At 36.8% G+C, this 17,504-nt stretch overlaps 1 protein-coding gene across 1 annotated transcript in view; it reads right to left on the reverse strand.

Moving 5' to 3' along the window:
* The window catches only part of ARL8B (ARF like GTPase 8B), a 43,108-nt gene that overhangs the window by 12,804 nt on the left and 12,800 nt on the right, over positions 1 to 17,504 (reverse strand). The window lies entirely within an intron of this gene.

Raw genomic sequence — 17,504 nt, forward strand, 5'->3', positions numbered from 1 at the left:
AGAAAATCAGAAGTAAAACTTCAAAGTTTTCCATTTTTAGTCTTTAAATTTTAACAATAACTGTTAAAATGAATTAACAATAACTGTTTAACAATTTTAACAATTACTGTTAAACTGAATTTAACTGTTAAAATTCACTGCTAAATGGCTTTTCCGAGTTTTTCTTTTAACAAGACTTAGAAAATGTTCTGTCACATGGAAGGTCTTCCTTTTATGTAATCAATTCTGTTCTTTTTAGTTTATGACCCTCCTGACACAAAACTAAAATACCTTCTAATAGTATTTGTATGACTTTTTCAAATTTAAAATGTTCACCCCCCCGCCCCGAATTTGATTATACAGAGGCAAGAAAGTTCCTTTTTTCAAATGGATAACCAATAATCATCTCACTCATTTAAAAATCCACATTTTCCTAACTAATTTGAAGTGATATGCCAAATTCCATTTAGAGACAGTTCTTATCTGAGCCCTCAATTCTTTTTCATTAGTCTGTTTATTCCTAAGTTAGGAGTATATGAATTACTGCAGCTTATACTATGTATTATTCTATATAGATCAAAAATTTGAAATGCTTTCAAAATTGTCTTAGTTCATCTCTCACATGCCAAATAAACTTTAGAAATTAATAATTCCGTTAAAATATTGACTGGAATTATATTAAACGTATTCATTTGAGAAGAACTGCCCTTTATCAACTCTTGATATCTAATCACTATCAAGTCTCTCCATCCAGGCACATGGTTTGTTCAAACATTCAAATCTCTTATATCCTTCAGTAAAGTATCATAATTCTCATAAAGTCTTCCACATTTCTTGTCATATTCTTTAATTTGACTGCAATTGTGAAGTACATCTGATGAATAAAAGTTAATATTATTTTATATGTTTACATATTCATATATTTTATTTACCAAATACTGATTTCTCAGTTGACTGACTCTTATTTTTTAGGTAAACAGCCTAGGATTATGAAACATCTCAACAAGGAATTGGTTAAACAAACAGGACTATTTTCAAGGCCCTAACACCGGTGGATTATTTGCTGTGACCTTATGGTAGCCACACATGCATTCCAAAACTGTCGACAAGCCCTGAGCAAAATGAATTCCAATTTTACAAATTAATTTCCTCTACATAACTCCAAAAGTTCTACCTTTTTTTCCCCCATTCAGTGGACTTTGGGCTGATTTTAGAAAAAATGTTAACATAACCATAATCACTACTTTCACTTATATCAGACATTACAATTCTCAGAACTTTCACATATGATTTATATGTGAAGATCTAGTCATGATATGAAAACTACATGTATCAAAACTAGTCATGATACAACAAAAAATATAACCTGACTAAAAAAATAGGCAAAGGCAACACCAAAGGTACAATCCATGAAAGAAATAATTAATAAGCTAGACTTCATTAAAATTAAAATTAAAAACGTTCTGTAAAAGACAACGTTAAGAGTTGGAAGACAAGCCACAGAGTAGGAGAAAATATTTGCAAAAGACACATCCAATAAAAAACTGTTCTCCAAAATATACAAAGAACTCTTAAAACTCAATATAAGAAAACAAACAACCCAAGTAAAAAATCAGCCAAACACCTTAACCAAAGAAGATAAACAGATGACAAATAAGCATATGAAAAGATGCTCCACATCATATGTCATCAGGGAAATGCAAATTAAAACAATGAGATACCACTGCACACCTATTACAATGGCCAAAATTTGGTATGCTGATAACACCAAATGCTGGTGAGGATGTAGAGCAACAGAAATTCTCACTAACTGTTGGGGGGAAACCAAAATGGTACAGCCACTTTAGAAGACAGTGCGGTGCTATCTTACAAAACCAAGCATACTCTTACCACCATACAATCTAGCAATCACGCTCCTTGGTATTTACCCAAAGGAGTTGAACACTTAAATCTACACAAAAACCTGCATGTTAATGCTTATAGCATCTTTATTCATAATTGCTAAAACTTGGAAGCAACACAGATGTCCTCCAGTAAGTGAATGGATAAACTGACTGTAGTATATCAGACGATGGAATATTATTCAACACTAAAAAGAAATGAGCTACCAACCCGCAAAGGACATGGAGGAACTTTAAATGCATATCTAAATGAAAGACTCAATCTGGAAAGATTACATACTGTATGACTCCAACAATATGACATTCTGAAAAGAGCAAAACTATTGGGGACAGTAAAAAGAGCAGCAGCTGCCAGGGGGTGGAGAGGTAAGGAGGGATGAACAGGCAGTGAAAACACTCTACGTGATACCATAACGATGGATACACGTCATTATACATTTGTCCAAATCCAAAGAATGTACAACGCCAAGAGTGAACCATAAAGTAAACTATGGACTTTGGGTAATTATGATGTGTCAGCGTACGTGCATCAATTGTAACAAATGTACCACTCTGATGTGGGATGTTGATAATGAGTGAGGCTGTGAGTGTAGGGACAGGGGATATATAGGAAATCTCTGTACCTTCGCCTCGATTATGCTGTGAACCTAAAACTGCTCTGAAAACTCTTAACAAAATGAAAAAGAAATGGGCAAAGGACTTGAATAGACATTTTTCCAAAGGAAATATATAAATGGCTAATAAGCCCACAAAAAGATGCTCAACATCATTAGGAAATCATTAGGAAAACGCAAATCAAAACCACATTAGATACCACCTCACACCCATGAGAATGGTTACTATCAAAAAACAACAAAAGACAAACTAAGTGTGAGTGAGGATGTGGAGAAATTGGAACGCTAGCATACCGTTGGTGAGAATGCAAAATGGTAGAGCTCCTTAGAAAAACAGTGTAGCAGTTCCTCAAAAAACTAAAAACAGAATTACCACATGATCCAGCAATTCCACTTCTGGGTATATACCAAAAAGAACTGAAGCAGAGAATGAGATATTTGTACACCTATGTTCACAGAAGCATTATTCATAATAATCAAAAGGTGGAAGCGACTCAACTGTCCTTCAGCAGAAGAATGGGTAAACAAAACACGGTCTATTCCTATAGTGTAACATTATTCAGCCTTAAAAACTTTATTTATGCTACAACATGGATGAACCTTGAGGACATTATGCTAAGTGAAATAAGCCAGTCACAAAAGGACAAATACTATACGATTCTACTTATATGAGGAACCTAGGTCAGGTAAAGTCACAAAGACAGAAAGTAGAACGGTGGCTGCCAAAGGCTAGGGAAAGGGGGGAAAGAGGGAGTTACAGCTTAGTGGGTATGGAATTTCAGTTTAGGAAGATGAAAAAGTTCTGAAGATGGATGGTGGTGATGGTTACAGAATGATGCGAATGTACTTACTACTGAACTGTACACTTAAAAATAGTTAAGATGGTAAATTTCATGTTTTGTGTATTTTACTATAATTTAAAATAAAAACTAGTTTGATGTAAGGAGAGGCAATTATGACCACCATTTTATATAAAAGGAAATAAATTCCCAAGGTCACATAGCTCAACAGTGGCTGATTATATTTTTCTTAAAGATTTCCACCGTAATTATACGTATTGTAAGTGTAAGAAGATTTAGTTAATCTCTGAGGGGTCTATGTGAGATAATGCCTCATTGATTTTATATCATTAGGAAATAGGTGTTTTACATAATGAAGGAGCCAGAAATGGCAGCTAAACTTCTCAGGTACCAAAACTTTTTAACCACCTCGCACAGAAAGCTTTTTAAAATGCAATACATACTTAGCTAACTTCTCACACATAATCTATGTAACATGATTTAATGTGTTCTTGGTGTTTCAGAGTTATGTTACCAATTGTTAAACAAGAAAACTAAATGATTTAACTCTTAAGGGCCCTTCTAGCAGTAAAATTTTATGATTATGAAGACCAATTACAGCACCACCCCATGAGAAGATGTAGGGGGCTGCAGCATACTTGGGTGCCCCTGAACTTTCTTAGATGGTCACTCAGCTCTTTCTTCACCATTACTTCTCACTGCTGGCAGATGCTGACAATGACTTTCCCTAATATAGTTGCTACTGCTAATCTGCAACGGCTGAAAATTAAGTAATTAAGTCCCTGGGTTTTTAATCCAAAATGTCTTGAGTACGGCAAAATCTTCAATAAATATATGCTCATTTTGATGCATGGATTTTATGGTATAACTACTTTACAGACTTTGAAGTATTTTCTACTTCTTTCTTAGTATCAAATCTTAATCATCACTTTTCAAAGCTTGTGTTGAATGACTAACCACTAGTTGGCAGTTATACTCTAGATAACTGAGAATTTATTTCTATGCTGTCGAAATGCCACTAAACTGAGACTAGCAATTTAGGAAACAAATACAGTCATGAGTCCCTTAACGACGGGAAGACATTCTGAGAAATGCGTCACTGGGCAGTTTCGTCACTGTGTGAACATCATAGGCTGTACTTATACAAACCTAGATGGTATAGCCTACTACACACCTAGGCTGTATGGCACTAATCTTATGGAACCACTGTAGTATACACGATCTGTTGTTGACCGAAATGTTAGGCAGCACGGTATGCGGCTGCTTAAAAAATACTACTTAATTGTGTATCATATTTATTTTAACAAATTTAACAAACACTTAAATAACACTGAGCACTCTTCTGAGCACTTAATAAATATTAATATTAATTTATTTAATCCTTGTAACAACTCTATGAAATAAGTAGCATTATCCTCATTTTCCAGATGAGAAAACCAAGGCAAAGACAGATTAATTAAGACACTTGCCCAAAGTTCCATTATTTTGAAGATTTGAAGAGAGAAACAAAGATATGCTTTCATGCCTGCCTTTTAAGGAGCATATGAAACATAAACTGACCTTCACTTAATAACACAAATCTGTGATTACAAGTGGCATTCACTGTGATTTTGTGATGGTAGATGGAACTTAGTTATCAATGCACACCCTGTAAGCCAAAGCCACAAGGCAGTACCCCTGAATTTGTTTGGTTGGGCAAAACAAATTTGAAGCAAAATAAGATGATAAAAAGAAGACTATTCTCGAAGTCAGGGAATCCTATTATGCATTATACCATTTACTAACCACACGCGAGTCATTTTACCTTTGGAATTAAGCTACCTTATCTAGAAGAAGAGGGGATTGGAAGAGTATGTCCAAAGTAACTGCCAGCTCTGACATTTATGGTTTTATGTTTTATTCATAGGCCTCTTGTTTATAATATAAACAAGAGATGAATGCTCACAACAGTAGAGAAATGGGGCTTTCTTTTTCCAACTAGTGTATCAAAGGCTAAAGGCAGACCTTGTCCCAAAAAATTCTTTTAGTGTCAACTTCACCACGTAGAGCTTACCTAAATTTATTACTGCAGATCTTAGAAATGAGGCAAATGGAAGAGGGGAAGGAGTTTAGAGGAATGAGGGGAACCAAGGTAGAAGCTAACAGCAGGAAGGCAGAAAACTTGAGGCCATGAACCTGTGTTAGTGAAAGGATACTTCACTGACCATACCCTAAGACACTAAGAATGGGAGGTCTGTTCTCTGTAAACAGGTTGATGTGCCATGCACTGGCTGCTTGTAAACCATAATATCTGACACTGGTGAGAACACAGTGAAATACTCATACATTTCAGTGCTTTAAAGTAGGGAGATTCTAAATGAATTAGATTAGATTTTATAACTGCTCTTCTAAATGAACAAATGCAGAGAGCAAGCTATTAACAACATGGGAAAAGAAGTTTCTCTTGGCTTGGTCTGTTCCTCTACAGTAACAGTTCAATCTAATCCAATAAATTTGAAAAGACAAGCGGAAAAATACCTGCTTTGGCAAATGTCTCACAGTTTTTTCCCTAAGAATCTTTTTTTTAAGGTTTTGGTTATCAAGCTACTTTGTAAAAACAGAAGGAAATAAGGAACACAACAAAAGCCTCATATTAAATTTCTCCTCTTGGCCAGAAGAAACTACTTTCACACGCTAAGCAGAGTCACTGTCGTGGTCTTCTCTTTAAACAACACACTATGATTCAATTGTAAAATGCCTAAATTCACACATTTGACTAGTGAGAAGGCCAATAAATACACAAAAGTTAGTCATTTTTCTTTCTAAGAATTTTTAATTCAGATATGAAACTCATTATCAATACTCATTTTTCCTGTTGGTAGCATTATTATGCCTCTTACATTTCACTAATAAGTAGAATTACTGGTAATAATATTACTCATATTTCAATTTACATTAGTAATAAAAAAGAATGACAACCTTATTTTTTGCTGGTGAAGCACTTAAAATGAAAGGTAGATATTTCCATGGTCTTAAAGTGTATCCCCACAAACAGCTCATTAGTTGTAGGGGGGGAAACTAGCAATTATACAATGGAGAAGTCAGAGGACACCTTGACTGATCAAAATGAACATCACAACGAAGCTCAGACGGACATCACGTGCCTACAGAAGTGATACCGTGAGAAGGACACAATATTCCCTATGTAGTAATTCAGCTGAGAATGCATAAACCAAATCTAATCACAAGGAAACATCAGATAAACCCAAAATGAGGAAGATTCGATTAAAAAAAGAATAGGGTATTTTTCAAAAACGTCAATGTCATAAAAGACAAAGAAAGGCTGTAAAAATGTTTCAGACTTGAGGGGGTTAAATAGACATGACAACTAAATGCAGTACTTGACCCTAGACTAGATCCTGTATTGGTGGGCAAAAATGCTATAAACCGCATTACTAGATCAAGTGACAAAATAGGAATAGACAAAATCTATGAGGTATCAGTTTTTAATGTAATGAAGTTAGTAACTAGTCGTGTAAGAGAATATCCCTAATCTTAGAAAACACACACAAGTATTTAGGGATAAAGGGCCACGGTCCATATATCCTACGTAAGGTGACACACGGGGTACATGAATGATATAGCAAATGAGACGAAATGTTAACAAATAGTTCGATCTCAGTAAAGGGTATGTGGATGTTCTTTGCAACGCTTTTATTCCTGCAACTTTCCTGTAAATTTGAAATTATTTCCAAATAAAACATTTTTTTAAAATGATGAATTTTTAAATGGGGATAATCAAATATCACCTTCTCCTATATTAAATCGGGGACATCTAGAATTAAAAGATAAATTAGCCATGCCACTACTACATATTACCTACTATGATAATAATGAAATTCATAAATACACTCAAACATAAGGAATTCTGACAACTAGTTCAGGAACAAGTCATTGCTAATCTTGTTCTGTCCTCTAATACTCTGAAAGGATACTAACTTACAAATGTCTTCTAATAGAAAAATCCATGTTTTATACTTTTGGTATAAGGAAAAAGCCTCTTGGACTTTAAAACTGGCATTTTAAAATCTACTCCAATGTTTTGGTATTTATTTGTAAGCTGGGAAAGGAATTAAGTACAGCATGCTCTTCTAAGTCTAAGCTCCTTAGTTTTTGGAAAAACTACACCATTTTAACATATTTTCCTCTTCTTTTCTTTCTAAGCACTTAATATAGTGGTTACCATTGTGAACAAGTATATCATATCTGAGGATATCATCCTAACAACACTTTCTTTTTAAGGGGCTAGAAAAGATATAATCATTCAGTACAGTAGCGTTTGAAGGACCATATAATGTTCACTTTCTCCCAATTTTAGAACACTCTAGACAATCTTTCCGTAAACAATTTCCCCAATTTTTCCCAGTTCTATGTGCAAATCTGGATTTATTTCCAACCACAGACACAATTCCTTCCCACAGGACATCAGTTTAAAAAAACATGCTAAAAGATTCATTTGGGCAGTGAAACCCTACTAAGAATAACATCTTACAAAGAATAGCACCTCTCAAAATTCCACTGGGCGTGTTTGTGTTTCATTTGTTTTGGAAGAGCAGGGTTCTCTTCAGTACTTACCACTCGGAATTAAGTAGTTTGCAAAATTTTTAAGCTTCACGTTCCCAAGGAGCAGAATCAATTAAGACCTCTTTTCTTCAAATGGCCCAAATTCTCAAAATGGGTCATCATTCCAAATAAAATAAACTCAGAAATTATTTCTCTGAAGCAACTCAACTAATAAAAAATTTTCTGCAAAACCACAAAACTCCAAGATTATCCTTCGACAAATGACACAATTTGCAACAAAATTGACTCAAAAAAACTTCTACCTCTTCAAAAAACACTAGCCAAAGAGATAAAGGCATCTTCAGATCCTTGCGTGGACTGGCCCTCGATGCAGACTGTGGTCTGGATGCCAACGTCTTCGTCTGGCCTACCGACTCAAACCAACTGGCAGCGGCTTTGACCTGGGCTCAGCGAGCGAGGTGCTCCTCTTTCATTTGTGTTGTCTACACAGATGAGGGAGAAGTGGTTGCAGCTCTCGTGCTAGGCATTTACAAATTCTGGCTTTGGTGTTCTAACGTAGGCAGGCCAATTATAAAAGCCTGCTTCAAAGATGATCCAGTTAGCAACAGCATACACAGATAACCTGTGTTGTACTCATTCGCAAACACCTTTTATTGTTCATCTTTTCCTCTATGCTCTTATAAACCCACAAAAAGCTACTCTGACTCTGCCATTATTCATTTATTCATTCACTCATTTCAACAGAGAGAAGAAAAAGAAAAGAAACTAGAAAATAAATATAAAAATATTACACAATAAATATATGCTATTTACAACAGAGGAGATAATGTGGGGGTGATTGGGCATCCAAGAAGATCTCTCTGAAGTAGTGACATTAAAGCCTCTAAAGATTATTTAAAATCTACATAGGATAATAGGACAGATTCTGCAGATCACCTACCTATTGTGCTACTGGAAAATGAATAAGGAAATCTAAAGTTTAGCCCCAGCTGTGTTACTTTAGATTATATATAGATATGGAACTCATAAAAACTCTCTTACTCAGAATGCAAAGGTTCTGTCTCCTCTCCTTACGGCTGCTCCTAAGTGGCCTATAGCTAGTTCCCTTCCTCCATCACCTCAAGTGTTCACTACTCCCTTCCCTCTGCTTTTCTTCTTTCCTGAGTTTCAAAAGCTACCACAGATAGGAGTTTCTGCTCCCAAACAGCTGGCCTTTAATAAAAAGTGCATTGCTTTCATCTACGAGGCAAGCGGACCCACTCCAACCCACAAGATGCAATATTTTACTCTTAACTGCTGTACGGGTACTCACAAACCATTCAAGCACTGCCCCCCTGCCATCAGAGGTGCTCCTGATACAGTTCTGAACTGAGGACCACTCCTGAACTCTAAGGGTCCAGGAAGGCAAGTCTCCAGGTTTTAATGTTAAAATTGCCAATTTTTTTTTCTCTTGTTCTTTTTTGATGTTGTTTAATTTATGATAATTTGGCAAGTAATCAGGTTTGTCTTGGAGGGTACTGAGAGTGGGAAGCTTATTTTTCAAGTTAACTATTGGTAGGTTTTATTTATACTATCAGGATACACAATACCCTGAACAGTAGCAACATGGATTTTAAAACAGTTCTTTTTGGGTGGCAACATTAAAACTGAGCGAAAGACATTATGTTTTCTTTGACATTAGGCTATGAAAACTGAATATAACAGATGAAAATTGTCTAGATGAGAACTTTTTGTAAAGCACAATGGGCACAGGGAACTCTCTAACTGCTAATGTGCCTGTCATTCCAATTCAACTCATTTCAAACAACTAATTAATCCTTATCTCCTGCTAATACCAATAGAGCGACTTCACAGCAATCTCCTTTACAAAGACAACTCTTGAGGATTAAAATATTCTCAAACCCACACTTTCAGTTAGTAGCCTGAAAACTCTCATTCCTGCCAACCTCTATTCTTGAAGAAGATTCATTTCAAAAGGTCTCTAATGACCATTTTCCTATGTTCGCTATACCTTTCATTAACAGCACTTTAATAATGGTATTACTAAATCTATATCCAAAGCTGAAGAAAATCTCTATCCACAGATGTATAAATCTATAGATCTATATATAAATCTATATACTACTGAAGAAAAATTCAATTTGCTTGTCTATAAAATAATTTGCTAGTGAGTATCCCCAGTCAACTACTCAGCGACCACATCATAGTGCAGCATTTTCATTCAGATATTCAGAAATTCTGATAAGGCAATAACAACATAAAAATAGACCCCAATAGAAATCAGTGCTGGAGAGCTTTAGCAAATCTGTATTTGCTAACATGTGAAGTCACTAATATGTCTGGATGTACTTCCCATGAACATCAAGGGTCCACCATAAATCTTTAATAAACACCTATATCCTTATATAAAAAGACTACTAATCTTCACATGTAGGCTGCAGCAGGTTCTAAAGTCAGAAGCACAGGTTGGGGGGAATTAACATACAAGTCACATTTTCAGCCCTTGATACTATTCTACTAGTTGGTCTCTAAATACTTCAACTACTTTTTTTATTTTTACTTTTCGTTCTAATGAACACTTTATCATAGAGAAAGTGATTTTCTATATTTAAAAGTTTCTTTCCCTCTTTCTGGGAAGAACTGGGTATTTAGAGAACTAGAGTGAGGAAGAGACTTATTTTTCACTGCATGCCCCTCTGTGAGTACATGCATAGCTTGTTCAAAATAAAAAAAAGTTTCCTTCAAATCCTGAAATAGGCTTCTATTACTGGACTTAAAAAGGGGGATTCCTAGAACCACCCAAATGCTAAAAATCAATAAGTTATGTATGTAACAAAAGTCCTTTAGTCTTAAGAAAAACTCTCTCATGGAAAGGTTTCAGCATATATAACAAATTTTTAACCTACCAACAGTAAAATGAATTTTGTAACCTTTAAAACAAAGTAAGAAAGCCTAGTCTTTATCAAGATCTACTAAAGTAAGCCAGAATCAGAAGAACAAAATAAAAATTTGAATGTAATTAGTATTGCCCATCCTAGAAAAGTCAAATCACATAGCTGATTAATAATCATTTGACTATAATTTAAAGAATCCCAGCGGCTGTGGAGTTACTAAAAGAGGTCCTGTTCATTTTCTCAGGTAACAGATGTTAAAACACAATGAAATAGAGGTAGTGTTAGGCTGGTGGTTATGACTGGGATTCTGGAGAAAGTTACACTAGGTTATAACTCTGGTCTTACACTTGCCTAGCTAGCTGTATGTCGTTCTTGCATCTTCCTTAATTTTGCAATGAGTCATTTTCCCCAAATGTAAAATGGAGATAGTCTCTATCTCATAGAGCTGTTTAAAGATTAAATTAATTAAAACACACAGCATTTAGAACAATGCTTGCTTCAGGCACTGGTACAGGTACAGGGAAAGCACTCAATATTCACTACTAGTGTCATCACAGAGGGTCCGTGAAACGTGATGTTAAAATGTAGTTCACAGGGTTCTGGTTAAGATTAGGTAAGCACACTTCATCCTGACCCTTCCACTGAATGTAACTAAAATCCCTGGACAGACACATGCAGCAGCTATCTGAGGACTCTGAGAGTGGCAGCAGGTACATTAGAGAAGGAAATCAGAACTCAAAGCACAAGCAATCTGGCACTATTTCCTAGTTGTTTTTCTTTCCTCCTGATCTCCCAGCCTAGATTCAAAAGCAGCCTAATTGCAAGAAATGTACACCAGGTATGAACAAAGAAAGCTCCAAGAGAAGTGTTCTCTTTTTGATCTGAGGAGTGTACGTGTATGTTGCAGGGGAGCAGTGAGATAGTAGGACAGAAAGAGGGGGAGAAATCCCCTGGATTGTTTTCCGTCTCTCCTACCTTAGCCCCTAGACAAAACCACGCCCGGAAGCTGTGAACACCTACGGCAGCTACAGCCAGGCAGGTACCTAGAGAGAAGGGAATCCTCTCTCACCAAAGGAACTGTGGTCCAAAAATTGCTGGGGGGAGGGCAGTTGGAGGGAGGAATTGCTACTGATTTTTTTTGGTCTCTATTTTCTCTCCTACCACTTGGCCCCTCAGACACATTCAGCTGGGGGTAAGGGCACAGCAAAGCAGGGACACTGAAGCCCCAACTTTCCAGCCAGAGGATCACAGCAAGGTGGGGGGGGGGGGGGGTGCAGTGGCAGTGATGACACATGGAACTGTGAGTCAGACAGTATCAGGGAAATTCATAAAAGCAGGAACCAGAGAAATAGACCCTATAAAGTTGTATATGAACACCTGGGCTCATTCCCAAACTGTCATATGCAAATCTGACCCTAAAAAACATATCAAAGGCCTTGAGAAATAAACTATGAGATAGACCACTACCCAGGTTTCTGATTAACCCCCTAGGTGGTATATAGGCAGGAATGATCCAAATAGTACTACTAAGGCTTTGAAAACCAGACTGACATTAGAACCAAAGCTCACAGAAGAAGGCAGGTTGAATCGTGTGGTCTGAACCTAACTTGGTCAACTGCCTGCTAAAACGAAACAAAACAATAAATCAACATTCTCCATAGGATTTAAACAAAACCCGGAGTCTCATAATATTTCAAGTGTCCAAAATAAGTGAACATATGAAGAATCAAGATAATCTCAACAACTAGCAAGGGAAAAGACACTGAACAAATGCCAACATCAAGATGAGCCAAATGTTGCAAGTATCAAAGACTAGCTATCACAACCATGCTCCAAGGGCAAACACTCTTGAAATGAAAGGAATAGAAAGTTTCAGCAGGTAAATAAATGAACAGAGCCTCAGGGATCTGTAGGACAATATAAAAAGAGGTCTAACATGTCACTGAAATCTCAAAATAAGAGAAACAGAATGGAGCTACAAAAGACTCTGAATAATCAAAGTAATCTTGAGAAAGAACAAAGCTGAAGGCACCACACTGCTGGATTTCAAACTCTATTACAAAGCTATGGTAATCAAAACAGTATGGTTTTGGCATAAAAACAGACACATAACATAGACAGATCAATGGAACAGAATAGAGAGCCTAGAAACAAACCCATGCATCTATGGTCAATTAATTTACAACAAAGTAGCCAAGAATGTACTATGGGAAAAGGACAGTCTCTTCAATAAATAGCGATGGGAAAACTGGACAACCACATGCAAAAGAATGAAACTGGACCAGTACTTACACCATACACAAAAATTAACTCACAGTGGATCAAAGACTTGAACATAAGACCAGAAACAAGAAAACTCCTACAATAAAACACAGGCACTAAGCTCCCTGACATAGGTCTTGGCGATGACTTTTTGAATCTGACACCAAAAGCAAAAATAAACAACTGGAACTACACCAAACTAAAAAGCTTCTGCACAGCAAAGGAAACCATTACCAAAACGAAAAGGAAACTTAGCAAATGGGATAAAACATTTGCAAATCTTCTATCTGATAAGGGGCTGGTATCCAAAATATATAAAGAACTCATACAACTCAACAGCAAAAAACAATCTTATTAAAAAATGGGCAGAAGATCTGAATGGACATTTTCCCAAAGACATACAGATGGCCAATGGGTACATGAAAAGGTACTCAACATCACTAACCATCAGGGAAATGTAAATCAAAACCACAATGCAATATCACCTCACATCTATTAGAATGGCTATTAGCAAAAAGATAAGAAATAAGAGCATTGGCAAGGATGTGGAGAAAAGGGAATGCTTGTGCACTGTTGGTGGGAATGTAAATCAGTACTACTGGCCACTATGGAAAACTGTATGGAGGTTCCTCAAAAAATTAAAAATAGAACTATGACATGATCCAGTAATTCCACTTCTGGGTATTTATCTGAAGAAAATGAAAACACTAATTTGAAAAGACATACGCATCCCTATGTTCACTGTAGCATTATTTACAATAGCCAAGATATAGAAACAACCTAAGCCCATCAATGGATATTCATCCATTCTTTATCTTCAGATAAAGAAAACATGGTGTGTGTATACATATATACAATGGATATTATTCAGCCATAAGAAAAGAAATCTTGCCATTTGTGAAAAAGATGGACCTCAAGAGTATTATGCTAAGTCAGACAGAGAAAGACAAATACCATATGATCTCACACATATGTGGAATCTAAAAACAAAAAACCAAGCTCATAGATACAGTTGATACACTGTCCTAAAACAAGTATAACGATATAAGACAGTAACAGGAATGGATCACTGGCTAGAAAATTCACATCAATCTACAGCAAAATTCTATAAACAGATTTGTTTGTGACTTGGGGACAATAGCACTGACTAAGGGACATCTATCATTTGTTGAATGGTCTAGATTGTCAATTTTGTTCAACCAAATGCTGGTGGGTGGAGGATAGGGGGTGGGAGCGTACCAACCCCTCCACCAGGAGGTTACGGATGGTAACCCATCAATGTTTCCTGGTACCTCAGAAACCATGTATTCTAACCTAAAATTTCCAGAATACAATAAATCACAGTTCCACCCACACAGCTGCTTCCCCTCAGGGTGTCTTTTCTCTTCTGATTGTACCTTTGGTTCAGTTTAAAGCAGTCTGGAAATCTGCTCCAACATTCACTAAACAGAGAATTAAAGATAAAATTAATCTGTGTTGGAATTTAGCCATGAGGCTTAATTCCTGATGGACGAACAGGGGAGCATTATTTTTAAAATTGCCAGGCATGGTCCCCAAAGTAAAAAAAGAAAATAAGCTAAGCATATCTTGTACAGGAAGAAGATGCCATGACTACTGATACCTCTGAAAGAATCTGACTAGGAAGGCCACTGGGAGCCCTGCAAGCTTTACATCGCATATTCCCCTCATTTCTTCGAGATGAGACAGCCTACAGGAATTGAACTGGCTCATTCCGAATTCCCAGGTCCAATATCATCCGCTAACTACTTTTGCTTCCTGTTCAGCTCCATTTCTTTAAGGAAAGCTATACAGGAGTTTTTCTGGGCCATGAAGAAATCTAACTGGTGATGAACATTTTACACAATTTTCTGAGTCTGCCTCATTATAATTCCAGGGAAACAAACTTCACTGCTCACAGCAACTGCAACATCCCTTAGTGGCTGTTTCGATCTGCAATTAAACAAATGTCAGAGACATTACTGAGAAGTTACCCAGAAACTGTCTCCTAATTTAGAATTTAATCCATGACTCTTACTGATATACTTTAAACCCTTAAATATTAGAATGAAAAATCCTCTAAATGGAACCAAGGATTACAGTATATCATGCCAGATGGATGACTGCATATACATGACCTCTTATCAGTTCTCTTTTCTATCTGGAAGATGAATGAAGTTATTAAAACCCTGCTCCACAGGTATGTCATAAAACAGACAGGCAATCCTCCTTTCCTTATCTTTTAAAGACTAGCCGAGGCATCCTTGACAGCAGTAGTGGAGGCAAGAAAATGTTTATAAACACAATTTTGTTGTCAGACTCTGGAGGAAGCAAACTGTGACACCTATCGTTAGGATACATTAAAACCTGGATTTTAATTTATCAGTCCTTTACTACCTACTTGTAACATTTTCCTGCCTTGTGGATTTACAACCTTATCTCCTCCCCTGATAACACCATGTGGGTTGCCTTATTTTCCCCCACTGTAAAATGTTTAGTAATACTGTTTACTTTTTAAGATATTAAAGTTACTAATTCCCTAAAAACATTTTAAACTAGAGTACATCAAATCTTTCAGCTGTTTGTTTATATCAGTAGAGACATCTCTGCTTCCACGTTTATCTGTTTGGCAGTAAAGTGCTGTGGCTGCAGAAAATGCCATGGTCTGAATACCTTCTCTTTTAAGGGCTATTTTTCACCCCTGGCACTCTAGGTATCCCCCAAGAAACACTAAACACTGCAAAGCTACTCCATTAGCCTAGTCAGTGTTATCAGCTTTGCTTCACACCGAAACAGATCTTAAATGATGGACAGTCATGAAATACTGAGTCACTGCACACTGCTCAGGTTCCAAACTGCAGTGCCTTCTAGATGCTATAACATCATTATTTATTCAGTAGCTGTCTACAACCCCATTTACTACCATCCGGGTGGGGAGCTTGGCAGGGAATTAGAAGTGCAGGAAGAGGCTGGATTGAACAAGAATGTTTTCCAGTTATATGTGATTACTGCATCAAGAATACATCATTGTTATTAGCTAGGATACATGTTGTTCATTTATACTGTTAACAACATAATAATGATGATAATAGCGGCACAACACCATGCACTTTACTGGCCTCATTTTACAGAAAAGGAGCTTCAAGTCAAGGTCACAAGGTCACACACACAGCTAAATAGTGGCAAACTAGGATTTGAACCCAGGTCTGAACTTCAAAGCCTTAGTGTTACTTTCTAATCAAGTATAACGCTTCAGGCAGTAGAGGGTTGTTTGTAGATAGATAAGCAAGGGTCATTATTTGCACAGAAGCTTGAAGCCAATGTTAGGTTGCTTAACAACAAAATACAAACTCAACAGTCAATTGAGAGGTGATAATTAGATATTATGTTAGTATTCTATTAGCATATGTAGTAAAATACCAATTTAATGCAACCACAATCTCTTTCGCCAAGCCAAAACTAGTAACTACAACCAAATCTACCCACAGGAAGACATACTCAATAGATCGGCAAATTTTTCAGCAGGTTGCTCCAAATATCCTAGCACATCTATAGTGGATTATGGTAAAGGCCAGTCTGTTATTTTAATTTCTCTCTCACAGAGACAGAAAACCTTCACCAAGAATCAGAAACTGGTCCCTAGTGCCCAGTAGACCTCCATCTTGGAATTAAGGAATCTTTTCCCTCCCTCTGAAACTAAATTCCTACTCAGTGCTCACTTAAGGGGTGAGGGGGATTCCACTTCATCTAGCACCTAACTGGAGTACATGCTCCTGCCCTAATCCCCAAAAGTCACATCGACCACAATGGTATTTACCAATTATGGAGCATTCACTTTACTCCAGGCACTGAGCTGATTATCTTACCTCACCATGAGCCCATGTGGCAACAATTCTCATTCTCAAATCACCAAGGAGGACATTGACACTTTGAGGGGGTCACAGAGCTCTGGCAGACCTAGAATTCAAATTTAGGCCTGTCTGACCCAACATACTTAAGCATTACTTTATACTGCTTCACTCTAAGAAGTCGATAATTATAGAGCACCTACTGAGTCAGGCCCAGAGCTACCTTTAGGGGGCATAAATAATAATAAGGAAGTTCGCAGTCTGGAAGTAGAGACAGATAATCAGATAACTGGCACAAACAAATACAATTTTGAACAAAGGGCTATGACAACAGGGCAAGGGGCAATCAATTTTGCCTGGGAGAAGAGGTGTGGCAAAGCTTCACAGATCTGGGACGTAAACAATCTCTAACACAGTGCCATCAAAGGTAAAAGGAGCTCCAGGAGATTAAAAAATGTATTGTAAGCAATGAAAATGGCTTGGTATCTTCAGTGTCTCATTCTCCATCATTACCACAGTCTAATATCTATTTCAAAGGCCTGCTTTCCCAATCCTTCTCCCCATACCCATCTTGCTAATTTTCACTGGCAAATTTAAGCCCCCCTCCAAAGTCTGACCCCCCAAAAATACTAATATTTACAAGTGT

The sequence above is a fragment of the Equus przewalskii genome, chromosome 15 (assembly GCF_037783145.1).
Source record: "Equus przewalskii isolate Varuska chromosome 15, EquPr2, whole genome shotgun sequence".
Taxonomy (NCBI): domain Eukaryota; kingdom Metazoa; phylum Chordata; class Mammalia; order Perissodactyla; family Equidae; genus Equus; species Equus przewalskii.